At 38.9% G+C, this 13,352-nt stretch overlaps 1 protein-coding gene and 1 non-coding gene across 2 annotated transcripts in view; both read left to right on the top strand.

Moving 5' to 3' along the window:
- Hpse2 (heparanase 2 (inactive)) overlaps positions 1 to 13,352 on the top strand; it is a 905,948-nt gene that overhangs the window by 782,360 nt on the left and 110,236 nt on the right. The gene's annotated exons all lie outside the window — the stretch shown is intronic.
- LOC111815030 lies at positions 9,878 to 10,062 on the top strand. The gene has a single exon (XR_002819847.1). It is a non-coding gene; the product is annotated as a U2 spliceosomal RNA (small nuclear RNA).

Here is a 13,352-nt window from a genome sequence, read left to right as displayed (position 1 = left end):
CTTGGCTTCAGTATAACCACAAAGTTGCTTGTCATTCTCTATTTCTTGATTATCAACCTAGTAGAAGGGACTAACAAGTATAAGTTGCAGGAGATTAAAAAAAATTAAAAACTAGTATTTATTAAAAATTGGTATTTCTTTGATTGGGGGATAATGACAACCATGCACAAGAGTTTCCACCTTTGGTGACTGATAGCTTCAAACACTTTAAACCTTTGATAAGAATGCACAAAACTCAGTCTCTCATAAAGGGCTGATGGAATTATAGGACAGTATGGCCACTCTGGAAAAAAAAAATTGACAGTTTCATAAAACTAATATTATGCAACCTAGCAATCATATCCCAGGTATTTGTCATAGAGAAATCAAAATCTATACCCACATGAAAGCAATATACTATCATTTGTACAAGCTCTATTAGTAATAGCAAAAGCTGTTGACTACCAGAATGTCTCCCAGTAGGTAAATGGTTAAACTACAACACATCCATACCATCGAATAGTATTCAACCATAGAAAGGAAAGAGTATATACAACTTGGGGAACTCTGGGTTTAGTTTACTTTGTGCTGCTATAAAGAAAACCAAAATGATGATAATTTATAGAGAATAGAAATTGATGTATCATAGTTCTGAAGCCCAGAGTGTCCAAGATCAAGGCACTGGCAGGGTCTGTTGTCTGGATAGGCCTGTGTTTTCCAGAGGGAAGAAACACAGTTCTCACAAGGTAGAAGACAGAAGGGCAAGTGAACCAACTGCTGTATGAAGATTCTTCTCTAAGGGCTTTAATTCCACTCATAAGGAAGATGTTCTCCATTCATTTATTAATTTATTTACTTATTTATTTTTATTTGGTACAGGATTGCACTATGCAGCTTGGACTGGTAGTGATCCTCCTGTTCTCAGCCTCTCCAGCACTGGGATTATGGGCATGCTAAACACGCCCTGGAGTTCAGGGCTGGTGCAGCATGTGGTGCAGGGGATCAAACCCCAGTCCCTGTGCTTGCCTAAGCAGGTGCTTAGTCCACTGAGCTATGTCCCTGGCCCTAAGATGCTCCCCTCTCTGAATCACCTCTTCATGTTTTCCATAGTCTCACATCAGCAACACCTGAACTTTGGAGGGGATACTTTCAAAATACATATCTTAAGGGCAGAACAGTGAATGGTGAAACCAATATCAGGAGGCCAGAAAATATATGATTCCATTTAGATAATAATGTTGAAATGAACTTATAGAGATGAAGAGCAAACTCTTGAATGCCAGAAATTAGGGAAGGTGGACAGTTGGGAAGGCAGGTGTGACCACTAATAGATAGCATGAGGGAGATCTTTGTGGTGGAATAGTTCCATATCTTGATTGTGGTGGCTGGACAAATACACATGTGATAAAATGGCGTAAGACTATACATACGTTGCACGAAAGTCACGTTTCTGATTTGAGTATTGTACTCATGACATTAAGATGTAACCACTCATGGAAACTTGATAGACATTATACAGAAACATCTTTTAGAAACTGTGACATGGAAGGAAAAGGTGCAAACCAAAAAAAGAAAGTCCTGTTTCAAATACAAGAAAGCTGAAAAGTTGCTAGGACTTTCCATGGTTAGTCTTCAACTTGCAGAATATACTTATTGACTATGAATGGAAGATAGACAAAATTAGAGACTAGATCATACATATTGGAAAGATGTAAAAATAAATCTGAGCTGGCAAGCAGAAAGTGGGAGGTGAGAGGGAAAAATGAAAGAATGAATGACCTCCTCTTGTAACTGGAGTCGAGTGTCAGTAGTCAGGCAAAGTTCTGCAGACTGCTAACCACAGTGACAGAAAGCTGTGATTTTTATTGTTTTTGTTCTAAGACTTTTAAAAAATACCTAATGAGATGTTGGAGGTCTTACAAAAGGGAAAGGACCCTATCCTCTTTCCAGATTTCACTTTTCTATTCATAAGACTCCTATTTCTATTTTAAGACCATTCACAAAAGTAAGGAGAGAAGTGGAGTCATCTCTGTGTCAGGATCTAGTGCTGAACACTGGCAAAAAGCACTAAGGTCTTTATCCTTAAAGATGAAGCATCCAGTGGGCTCATCCTTTTGTCATAAGACAGACTCAGAGCTTCTGACACAATTGTGAGGTGTTTCCACCACCCTTAACATCTTTACATTCTGCCTTCTCCATCCATTTTTTCTGTGTGTGAGATTCTCAGTAACATACACACTTTGGGACCCACACATTCTACAGAATTAAAACTACTTCAAATTCATCTACAAATTTCATGACATCTGGTTTAGGTTTGGAAAATCTTTTCAATGGCTCTTAGCTCTGAATAAGATCAAAAATTAAAAGCCAGGGGTTTGAGTTTTCTTTTTTTTTTTTTTTAATTTATTTTTTGCTTTTGTTTTTGTTTTCCTTTTCTGAAAGTAGTTTAGCTTTTGGAGGTAACTGAGTTCTCAGAGTTCCAACTAGGAGAAGAGAATGGGTCTGAAAGTAAATAGAATAGGGAAAAGTAGAAGAGTATAGGTTAGGAGAAAGATGCATAGAACTCAGAGGCCAAAGGTTTCAAGTTGAGGTTGAGGGGGGCACTGTCTGGGTGAAGGACAGCTTCAAGTGTTTCATGTTTTTTCCTTTGCCTTGGCCAATCACTTAAAAAAACAATTTTGGAATCTGAAGTTCCTTTTTCTTTTACCAATAAAAACTGCAGGTTATTTGATATTACTGTTTTTCACTGTAAGGTGGTTCTCAAAAGAAATAATTCTGTTGTTCTAAATTATCCTTGGTGCATTCATGCCATTCAGAAAGTAGGGTCATGCGTTTGAAGTTTGTAAAAGTACATGAATGAAACAGAAGGGGCCAGAGAGGTCAAGTCATTAGATTTAGATTGACAAATCGTGAGAGCACGGAAATAGTAGGTCTTGGGTATCGCGTCGGAGCTTGTGACTGGGGCTCCCACCCAGGTGCTGGACCTTCTCCAGTGGTAAACTTGATGCCTTGCAGTTCCCGTGGGACAGAAGGTGTGGCAGCGAGATCTCTTCCTGAGTCGGTGTCTTGCAGACAAAACAGCAAGCGTGAGGAAAGTTCTTATCGGGTTTTGAAAACCGACCTTGACTATAGTTTGTCCAAAGAATGTTGATCAGAAAGAAACCTCTAGAAAGTCTTAGTCTTCAGCACCAACTGAGGAACTAACTTAGGCCTGTATCCTCCCCTTTGAACTTTCTGTGTTTGTTACAAGAAATGGCAAAGACAGATTGAAACAAGAACTAATTTTAAATAATAAGGCAAATAATCACCAAGGATAAAAGTTTTTTCAATAAACAGACACTCCAAAGATTCCTAAAAAGAGTTTCATAATCCTGTGATACAAAAAGAAATTTAGCATTCTGAGGCCTTAAAGAAACAGAAGAATAAGGAAATCAGAGCCAGGCCCAATTTAGAGCTTAAATTTTAAAGTCAAGGTCCACCAGGCCCCAGCAGGGGGTTAAGAGCTCAGAGAGCACTATTTCTCAGGTAGTCATGGTACAGAGGTTTCCAAGGTTCCCAGCTGAACGACCACAACTGTCCAGTGACACCTCAAAATCGCCATCACATTAGCCTCTCCTCTCCACCCCCACCATAGCCGCGGCCTTCACACTCAGCTATATTCCCATCCCTTTTTTATTTCTTATTTTCAGACAAGGTCTCACTAAATTACTAAATTACTCAAATAGAGGTCAAATGTTTGATCTTCCTGCCTCAGACTCCAAGAGGTCTGGGATTACAGGTGTGCGTCACTACGCCTACCTCACACGAACGTCCTCATAAGGCCAAACCAAATTTATTGCTTACTATTGTCAAAAGGAAAAGGATAACTTTACAGAATTTTAGCAACACATTGAAAGGACAAGGACAAACACAAACTACTTTTGAGTCATTTTCAAGTGTGCTATAAAGTGAATCATTTAATGTGGGGACGGGCTTAGGATTGATTAAATATCATGATATAATAGTTCAGGGCACAGAAAAGTTAGAATTTTGAGGTAAAGTTTTCAAAGAGCCTTAGATAATCAACAGCTAAGGCTGTCTGTTGAAAACCTGAGCAGTCTGATGTGTGCCTAAGTGGAGTTTCCAGAAGTTTCTAACATAATAAAATCCCAGATGGTGTCTTCTTGAGCCAGAGCTTCCTGCAATAGCAAGCTAATGTCAGTGACGATGGAGACATGATAGAAATTGGTAAACTGTTTTGCTTGCTGATTCTTCTGTTCTCAGAAAATTATTGTAGCTAATTGTGTATGGTTGCTGATGAAAAAAAGTAGCACTGTGTTGATTTTTGGGCTGCAGAAATGAAGACAAGAGAAAGTAAGAGTACAATTTTATCACATTGAGAGAAAAAAAGAGGGAACAGATGATGAACACTGTTAAGAGGTAAATCCTCATTTCTCCTATCAGAAAATCAGGAATAATTTCTAAATGTAGTAACCAAGAAAGAGTAACATATTTGGGAGGGGAGACAGCATTCTTCATTATAAGCCTTGTATTTTTTTAGCCACACAAATTTATTATTTTGGCAAATGAATGAAAAAAATAAAGAAGGAAGAGCTGATAAGAAATTGAAAAATAAGTAGAAAGGTATGAGAATAAGAGCTAGGACTCAAGAAAGTGTTGCTGATCTTCCCAGGTTTGAAGGAGCAGTGGGGGTAGGTGGCTGGGGAGAGGCGTGGGGGGAGGGGAGGAGCGGAGGCGAAGGGTGCTGGAGAAGTTCAGGCTGCAAAGAGGCAGCAAAGCAGGAGGCTCTGACAGTGACAGATGGGTGAGGTACGTGGGAGCCTGCATGCTGCCTCTTCCTCTCTCCTGCCCTCCCTCCCTCTCCACTTCTCCTTTTCCCCTTTCACTGATTGTAACACGGGCCTGAAGTAATTTTATTACAGTTTTTGGTGCATTCATTTATTGAATAGTTTCATGTTTCCTGTTAGTAATTGAAAAAGCAGATGAACCCAACATTTTCTGTTTCTCAAAAAAAGTATATATTAAACCAAATTGAGTTGCTTTTTATATTTCTGTGGTCTTTAGTTGACTTCACTCTGTGGCTGAGGGGCTTTGGAAGACTTGGCCCTCCCCCTCCCACCAGCCTCCACTTCTCCCTATGGTAAATGTAATCCTTTTCCTCATATGGCAGAATTTTTATTGTTTCCCTGGTGATTTGTGCTCTTCCATGACACTTGATTGTTTTAACCTACTCTAGCTTTTATCTGTGGTATCATAAGTTGATTATTTTTTCTTCTTATATATTTGTTCCAGTAAGGTATTAAGCAGGGACCTCATTCCTCCTGAAAACATAATCAGTTTTAATTTTTATCTAACTACCAATAATAAACACCTGAACTATGTGCCACCATAAGAAAATCCTAATTGGGTGAAATTCTGAAAGGTAGTTATTTACAAATATGACTCCTCAGCTTTATCAGACGAATGACAAGAAAAGACGAAGCAGTCTGTTCTCAAATCAGAAGCTATGATAAATTAAAGAGTTCAGTGCTCATGGAGGGCCTAGGGAAAGAAAGGCAGGTATTATGTAATATTATGTTTTATTAGAGAAATGTTAGCCTGGAAGCAGAGGCTACAAGGTCTACTTTCAGCCTTGCACTAACAGTCTGACTGTAAGCAATTTACTTTTCTCTCAGCTTGTATTACTTTATCCATAAAATAGAAATAATAACAGCATCTACAATATAATGCTATTTTGAGGATTAATTGAAATAATCAATATGTAGTACTTGGTATAGTGCTGGACATATAGTAAGCATTTAGCAAATATTAACCTTTTTTATCCTTATGGTTGTTGCTACTATAGATTCACTATTTGACTTCAGACAAGTGACTTTACTTATTTGGGCATCTGTTAGGACCAGTGAATTTTTATTTATCTTTCTTTTTGTAACACTCCAGTGTGGCTTTCTTCTATCTAAGATCCACCATTTACCACAAGAGCAGGGTGGTGCTCTGCAGAAAATGAGCATTCAGAAAAAACTTGTATTGTATCCCTAAGTAAGTAGTTAGCAGACATGCTTTCTAAAATTGTTACAGAGGGATGGGGAGATAGCTTGGTGGCATAAGTGCCTGCCTGGCAAGCACAAGGACCTGAGTTCAATCCTTGGTACTGCATGCTGTGCCAGCCCCAGGTTCCCTGAGCCAGTCACCAAAACTGGGAATGGTGGCATATGCCTGTAATCCCAGTGCTGGGGAGGCTGAGACAAGAGGATCACTATGAGTCTGAGCTGCTTAGCAAGACCCTGAACCAAATAAATAAATAAACAAACAAATAAATGATGTTTAAAAATAGAAGTTATTACAGAACAAGTTCAGTTATACTTAGATCTTAAGCAACATCAGAGACTACTAAGAATAAACTCTTCCAAATCATCCCCTAATTAATTGCATACACCCAGAATCTTATCCAAAGTCTTCCTTCAAAGGTTGCTCAGCCTGTTGGCTTAGTTTCTCTCCCGAAATGACTGGCTGCAGCCGAATGAGTCTGCCCACCTTTTTTCTCTGCTATCCCAGAAGAGAGTGAAGGTTAAAAGGAAGGTAGGCAAAGGCCCCTGCTCTTCATTTTAAGAATGGCTCTGCTCATCTTTATGGAGACTGCTGAGGCGAGATTGGTTCCAGAGGATCTAGAAACTGAACTTCCATCCCGTCCCGGGGTAGTGAGCTCTTGCCCTTCTTGTCTTCCCTGGATCTTAACAGTGTGTCACTGGTGATAGCTCCCAATAGTCCTTCCCATTTCCCTTTAACCGTTCGATTTAAATTGTAAATGACTTCTTGAAACCCCTCGTCTTAAATAAATAACAAATGTTCCATATGGTTTGGTCCAGAAGGTGCATAAATAATAATATTTTTTCCTTGCTTTTTGATTACTTAGATGCTGGGCAACTCTGTCAGCACCACTCATAGAGTTATTATAATCATGACCCATGATTGGCATTTTTTAGTATTGTTTCTTCTTTCAAGTTCTATCATTTCTGTTATTAATAGTTGACACTAAAGAGTTGGCTTTTTGTCTTTCCACTTCATAACACAGACCTCTCCAGTTATGCTTAGATCTTAATGATATGCTAACATATGCTAACATTTTTCCCTTTTTCGGTTGTTTTCTTTAACAAGTATTTTCATACTTCCTGTTCAGTCTCAGTGTCTCAAATGTGCCCACTTTGTATTGTAAAAAGAATATCACTGAGTTCTGGAGAAGTATAAAAATTGTATCTAATGTACTCATGGTAAGAGTTTATATAGGGCTGGCAAAATAGTTCAGTGGATTAAAGCACCTGCGTAGGCAGATGCAGTGGCCAGGCGTGGTGCACATGCCTATAATCCCAGCTCTTGGGAGGCTGAACACAGGCGTATCACCACGAGTCAGTCTACGTGGTGAGACCCTGCAGACCCTGTACTAAAATACAAAAAGCAAGAGTTTTTATAGATTGCAGCACAAAATTATAAGTTATTTTTCACAAATACAAAAATTAGTGAAAGAAAAGAATATTAACTCATTATCAGATTTCACTGGAAACAAACATCAAAGACAAATACAATGTTCTAAACTAAAAAGCATACAAAATATAGTTGATATAAAACAAACAGATGTACAAGGTTATCTCGTGCAAATAAGAATCAGCGAGATGAAATGACACATTCCCGAGTCACGCTGCCTGAGTGGCGCTGGAGGTAAACTGTTAAGTGTTAATTTAATAGAAAACTCAGGCTAACTCCTACGATGAGGTAGTACTTATTTCTGACTCCAGTGCACAGAGGGCTCATCCTTCCTTAAGGGGTTTGCTGCAGGCCTGAATCCTGCCCAAACGATTTTTGAGTGAAGTGGACAGAAGGAGTTAACTCTGGTATCAGAATGGCTCCAAGCTCTTTTGCAGTGTCAGGGTACCTAGAGCTACTTCCTTCTGGGGCTTCTCAAGGAAATCTCTCGCTTTCCTCCTTGCACAGAGTCTTTTCCTTTTAATTAATCTTCAGTTATAAAAGTGATATGTGAATAATGATTCTTGAAAAACCAATATCTTCTAACTAATAGGGTGTGTATCTTCTATTCCTAGTCTTATGGCTCTCTCACCTGCACGTTATTTGGATATATATTCTTCCCGATTTCATATTCATATGCACATTTTGGAGATCTTAACGTATAGAGAGCCACCTCATTTTTTTTAAGTGCTGCATTAATTCACAGTAGGGCTACACATTGCTGTGGTTAACAGTTCCCTTTGTGACAAATAGTTAGGACACCTCAGTCTTTAAGAAATCAGTGTGGAGATTCCACAAAAAACTAGAGTTTTGTGGGTTCAAATCCCATTCAACCCAGCTATTCTTGTTCTGGGTATTTTTCCAGAAGAATTGAAAACAACATACCACAGTGATATGGGCACCTATGTTTATAGCAGCACAATTTGTCAAAGCTAAATCTTGGAAACAAACCAAACGCCCACCAGCTGAGGAATGGATAAAAAAAGATGTGGTGTTTTTATACAATGGAGTATTGCTCAGCTATAAAGAAAGTTAAACTTTAGGCTTTTATAGGTAAATGGATGCAACTAGAGACTATGCCCATAAGTAAAATAAATCAGACCCACATGTGTAAACATTGTACGGTCTCTGGAGTGTAAGAACCTGAAGGAGTAAATAAAATCTGGAAGGTACAATAGATACTGTGAAAGTAAAAGAAATTGTTCAAAGGAAAGGAAAAACTTGCATGAGGAAAAGAAAAAAAGAAGGAAGGAAAATATCTATGTACATACCAGGATAGGTAGGATAAATGTACTACTGATTTCTATTTGTTTATCAAAGGAAGTCGTTAATGCTTACCAATTTTATTACGACAGACTTTGCATCCTTATATCTGGTAATCTGCACAACTACTTTGAAGACAACAATGTACAAAATAACAACCACTGTTGAATTCCTACCATCTTGTTTTCTGAAATTCTGAAAAAATTTTCTGAAATTCTGAAAACATTTCTAATGTTTTTTATTATTTTTTTAAATTTTTTTTTAGTTTTGCGGTACTGGGGATTGAAGCTCAGGACCCTGCACTTGCCAGGCAGGTGCTTACTCTACTGAGCTATCTCCCTGGCCCCGTTTTTTATTATTTTTTATTCTCTTTAAAAGCAGGAGAACAAGAATTATAGTAGTATTAAGTAAAAGAAGACAGCACCAAGGACCATGTAGTGTATAATTCCATTTACATGGAGTGTCAGAATAAGTGAATGTGCAGACACAGAAAGTAGATTAGTGATTGCCTAGACCTGCAAGTTGTGGGGAAACTCAGAGAATAATGGCTGAGGAGCTGAGTTTCTTTTTAGGGCAATCAAAGTGTTCTAAAATCTCAATAAAGCTGGAAAAAGAAAAAAAATCTTTTTAGGTATGCTTTATCAGAGCTAATTAGATTGGAGGCTGTCTCCAAGGGTTGCCCAGTGATGCTGGTGGCTTTTCACTTCAGCTCCTCCACGACACAACTATGTATTCTGAGACTCACCTTCATATTAGCAAGGACATTTTTAGATTTAAGCCATAACCTTTGTGACCCCTGGCCCTTGTGAAAAAAGCTGAGAAGATAGATTCCACTCTATGTGGTTTCCACTATATATTCCAAGACCAAGAGTCAAACAGAAATATTCTCACTGTTTTATCTATGGTCGTAGAACTGAGAAGAGCAAACCCATCTTCTTTAACTCTCTCCAGAGTGGGTTCTGCAAAGACTCCTTCAGTTGCCTCATAGTAAAAATAGGCTCTTTTGATAGAAGGCACTAAAGGCTGGTCTCAGGCTCACCAATAAACTGGAGCACTTTCTACCTCATGTGCACTAAAAGCATCTCTGCAAGATTTTCTACAATAGAAATGATTCCAGATTACCTCCTAGCCTTTAGCTGAAATCAAACGTAGCATTTGTTCGGTTTCACATCTGATATATCCTCCATCTGAGTACAACATATTAAATGGATTTTTGGAGAAGGGAGATACAATAGGAGCTTGCTCTGACCACTCCATGAACTGACCCGGGATTGCGGTACTTTCAGGACCAGCACGCCCCCACAAGGGGAAATAGGTGGTTACACATATCAGACTCAAAATAAAAGAAAGAAAAAGAAATTCTTTCTAGAGTTCATATAGCTGACTCAAGGGTCTTAACAGTAAGTGCTGCTATTACATTTTTAAAATAATAGTAACAACTAATAATAAAATGCCACTTATTGAATGCATAATATACACCACTGCACTAGTGAATTCTCCCAGTGACCCTTCAGAGATAGCATCTTTTTTTACCGTTGAGGAACATAAGGGTAAGTAACTGGCCCAAGGTTACGCACATCTGTTGCCTCAGAGCTAGTGCCTCTTCAGCTATCTCCTATATAGTACCACGCTACATTCTACTTGTTTTTCCCTAGAATGTCATACTAAGAATCTCAGAGCTCTCTTAATCCGTTCATCCTTGCCTCGTGTACCACTCCCCGCAGGTGCTCAGCATATCGCTGGTCCTTTATATAGAAATGTTCTCAGAGCCCTCTGCTTTACTGTCTATGCAGCTCTTGCCTGAGCATGTACCACCTGAAGCATATGAGCCTTGTCAGAGGAGTTCCCACAGGAGGCATGTAAAACCTCTAACTCCGAGAAGGGATTTTCATTTTAAAAAGAGGATGTTAGGAAGGGCCTAAAGGGAAATGTTAGGAAATTAAAATCTGTGGAATCAGCATGAAGACTGCTTACGGATTTCATTAGTCATGGAAGGCGAGTTCACTCTCTAGAAAGACGAAAGTGAAGAAAGGGAGAGGATGCAACTGGCAGAATGTGAATGGCAGGTACGCGAGTTTGTAAAATACCTTCACAAGGAGGACGCAACCCCGTCATCCAATCTGTGTGAGCATGTGTGAATCAGTGCAGGAAAGAGAGAATTAGAGCAAGTGGTCAAAGCAGAAGGATGCACACTGAAATGTAACCACGTGTTCACAGACAGGAGTAAAGCTGACCTCTGGAACGTGCAGGTGCTATCTCCAGAGAAAATATGAATCATCCACCATGACATCTCACCCCAGCGAAAAGGAGATACTACGCGTGGAAGGTTTTTTGTTTTGAAATTTAGAATAAGACGGAATAAGAAAAGAAAGGAATATGGGAATCCTTTTGCTCTGAATTATTTTATAGAACTCCAAGGACTTCCTATCCCCGAGTAGGTGGAGAGCACAGTGACTAAGCGAGACTTACAGCTATGAACAGAAATCTGGCGCTGCCAGTGCCTGAAATGATTCAGGCTCGGCCAGTGGTGGCGAACCAAGGGCACCTGTGCCACAGCGAGCTGTTTGCTGTCATTAAAAGCTCCAACAGTGTGCCATCGCTGGGCGAGGCCTTCAGACCCTCAACTTGCCTGGCAATTATTTTGTGTGAGATTTTTATGGAACTTTGTTTTGGAATTACCTTTGAATGCCTTTCTTCTCCTCACAGTTTCTTAATCTCATGAACTAGGTCAACAATTTACAAATGCTGAAATTTTGAAATTGGAGTCAACCTTTGGAGTAAGAAATAAGTTAAGATTTCTCTGGACATGTTGGACTCATAAGTCAGTTCATTTTCCTGTTCTTCACTTCTTTTGTAACAGAGATAATAGCGTTTGTTAGCTAGTAATGTCAAATGCTTTTTTAACATGTAAAAATTATTTCACTCCTTTGAAACTCACTCAACTATCATTCATTAAATATTGATCTCTTTTTTGCAAAGTCTGTGCAATGTGATCCCCATACTTAATCCATAGGATTATTGTACCAAGCAGAAAATGCACCAAACATTGATATACATTAGGTATTTCTACGTTAATTTCTAGAAATATCTCTCTTGGAATCCAACTCTGGAATTTCCTGACTTTTCAAAGTTTAAACAATAAATCTTCCATTCCACTAGGATAACTTAATGCCTTTATTTGCCTGAATTCTATTTTTAAAAGAGAGTTGTACAGTCTCACTGCCTTTAGTGAGACCATTAGAAGCATATGTCATTAGATTTATACACTTGAGATTTTACACAGTACAGTACTAAAAACTTTAAACATGTAATAGTTAACACTATGTAGTTGAAAACAGAATCTTAGAAGAAATTGTATTTTTAAAATTAGAATGTATCATTTCAGTTTTTGAGCACAGAGTCAGGAGACACAGGTATAGTTTTAAGGAGGAGACTCCAGTTGACTTATATGGCCATAGCCAGGATCACATTGAAAAAAGAGCCTGTATTGTGCTTGCTATATGAGTGGATCTGCATTAGTGAGTAGGGGATGAGTAGATAAAGCAATGTATTGTGCTACCAAGTCAACCACTACCTACTGACTTTCATAGTCTATTGACCAAATCAAGCAAAGAGAAAGAAGCAGGAAATAGGGAAGGAAGGAAGAAAAATGGAAGGGAGGGAGGAAAGAAGGTCCCCACAATATCTAGCATGTGCATGAACAGTTCAAACCTGTTTTGTTATTAGATCATTATTTAAAAAAAAAAAAAAAAAAAAAAAACCTTCTTTGAGTACCTGTTGGGTACACAACATGCTATGTGGGCCATAAAAGGCAAGAGAAGTCATACCGTACAGATAGCACCAGGAAGAACAAAATCATAGGCCACAAGCTGAACACAGAAAGTAGAATAAGGTTCTTTAGAGGAAGACTTCCTTCAAGGGGAAGGAAATAGTAGATCTGACTTGGGAAGAGGCAAGAAAAGAATATCTTGGGATAAGGATTTCACTTGCCAGAAAACATCCTTGCCAAAACCTGTGGACATCCTGCCTGGAGTATAATAAGCATGATGTGAGGAGGCTGGAGATGCTGGTAATGTATAAAATAGTTCTTAACACTTACATGGGCTCTATGGAGTCATGTTGGGATCCTAACAAGGATAATAAAGTAAGCGGAAAAGGTGTAGAAGAAAGGTTCTTTTGTGGCAGCTATTTGAGAACCACTGGCATGGAAGGATCCAGGAGACAGGAAGGTAGCTTGGACATCTGTCCTATGTTGAGATGGAGATGAGGCGGCTGTCCTGAAAGAGCTGAGTGTCCTTCAGGTGAAGCAGCCCCTAAGAATGGTATTGCTAGCACCCTTCTTTCACTATCTCATCTCTGCCCCATAGATCCTGGATCCTGGTCTCCTGAGGGACACATTTAGCACAGGTTTCATAAGTGACTGAAGAGAAGAAACCAGGAAAGCTTTCATGAGTCAAATTTAAAAAGATGAGTTGAATTTTTTTTCCATAAATTTATTGAGAAACAAATAGCAATGAGACAGTTTCAAACCAAACTGGTAGGACAGTTTCAATAATTAACACATTGTATACATTCTTCCTAGTGGTTAATTG

This window comes from Octodon degus, unplaced genomic scaffold (genome assembly GCF_000260255.1).
Source record: "Octodon degus isolate 3935 unplaced genomic scaffold, OctDeg1.0 scaffold00010, whole genome shotgun sequence".
NCBI lineage: Eukaryota > Metazoa > Chordata > Mammalia > Rodentia > Octodontidae > Octodon > Octodon degus.
The sequence above is the reverse complement of the archived record's forward strand: the minus strand, read 5'-3'. Positions and strand labels throughout refer to the sequence as shown.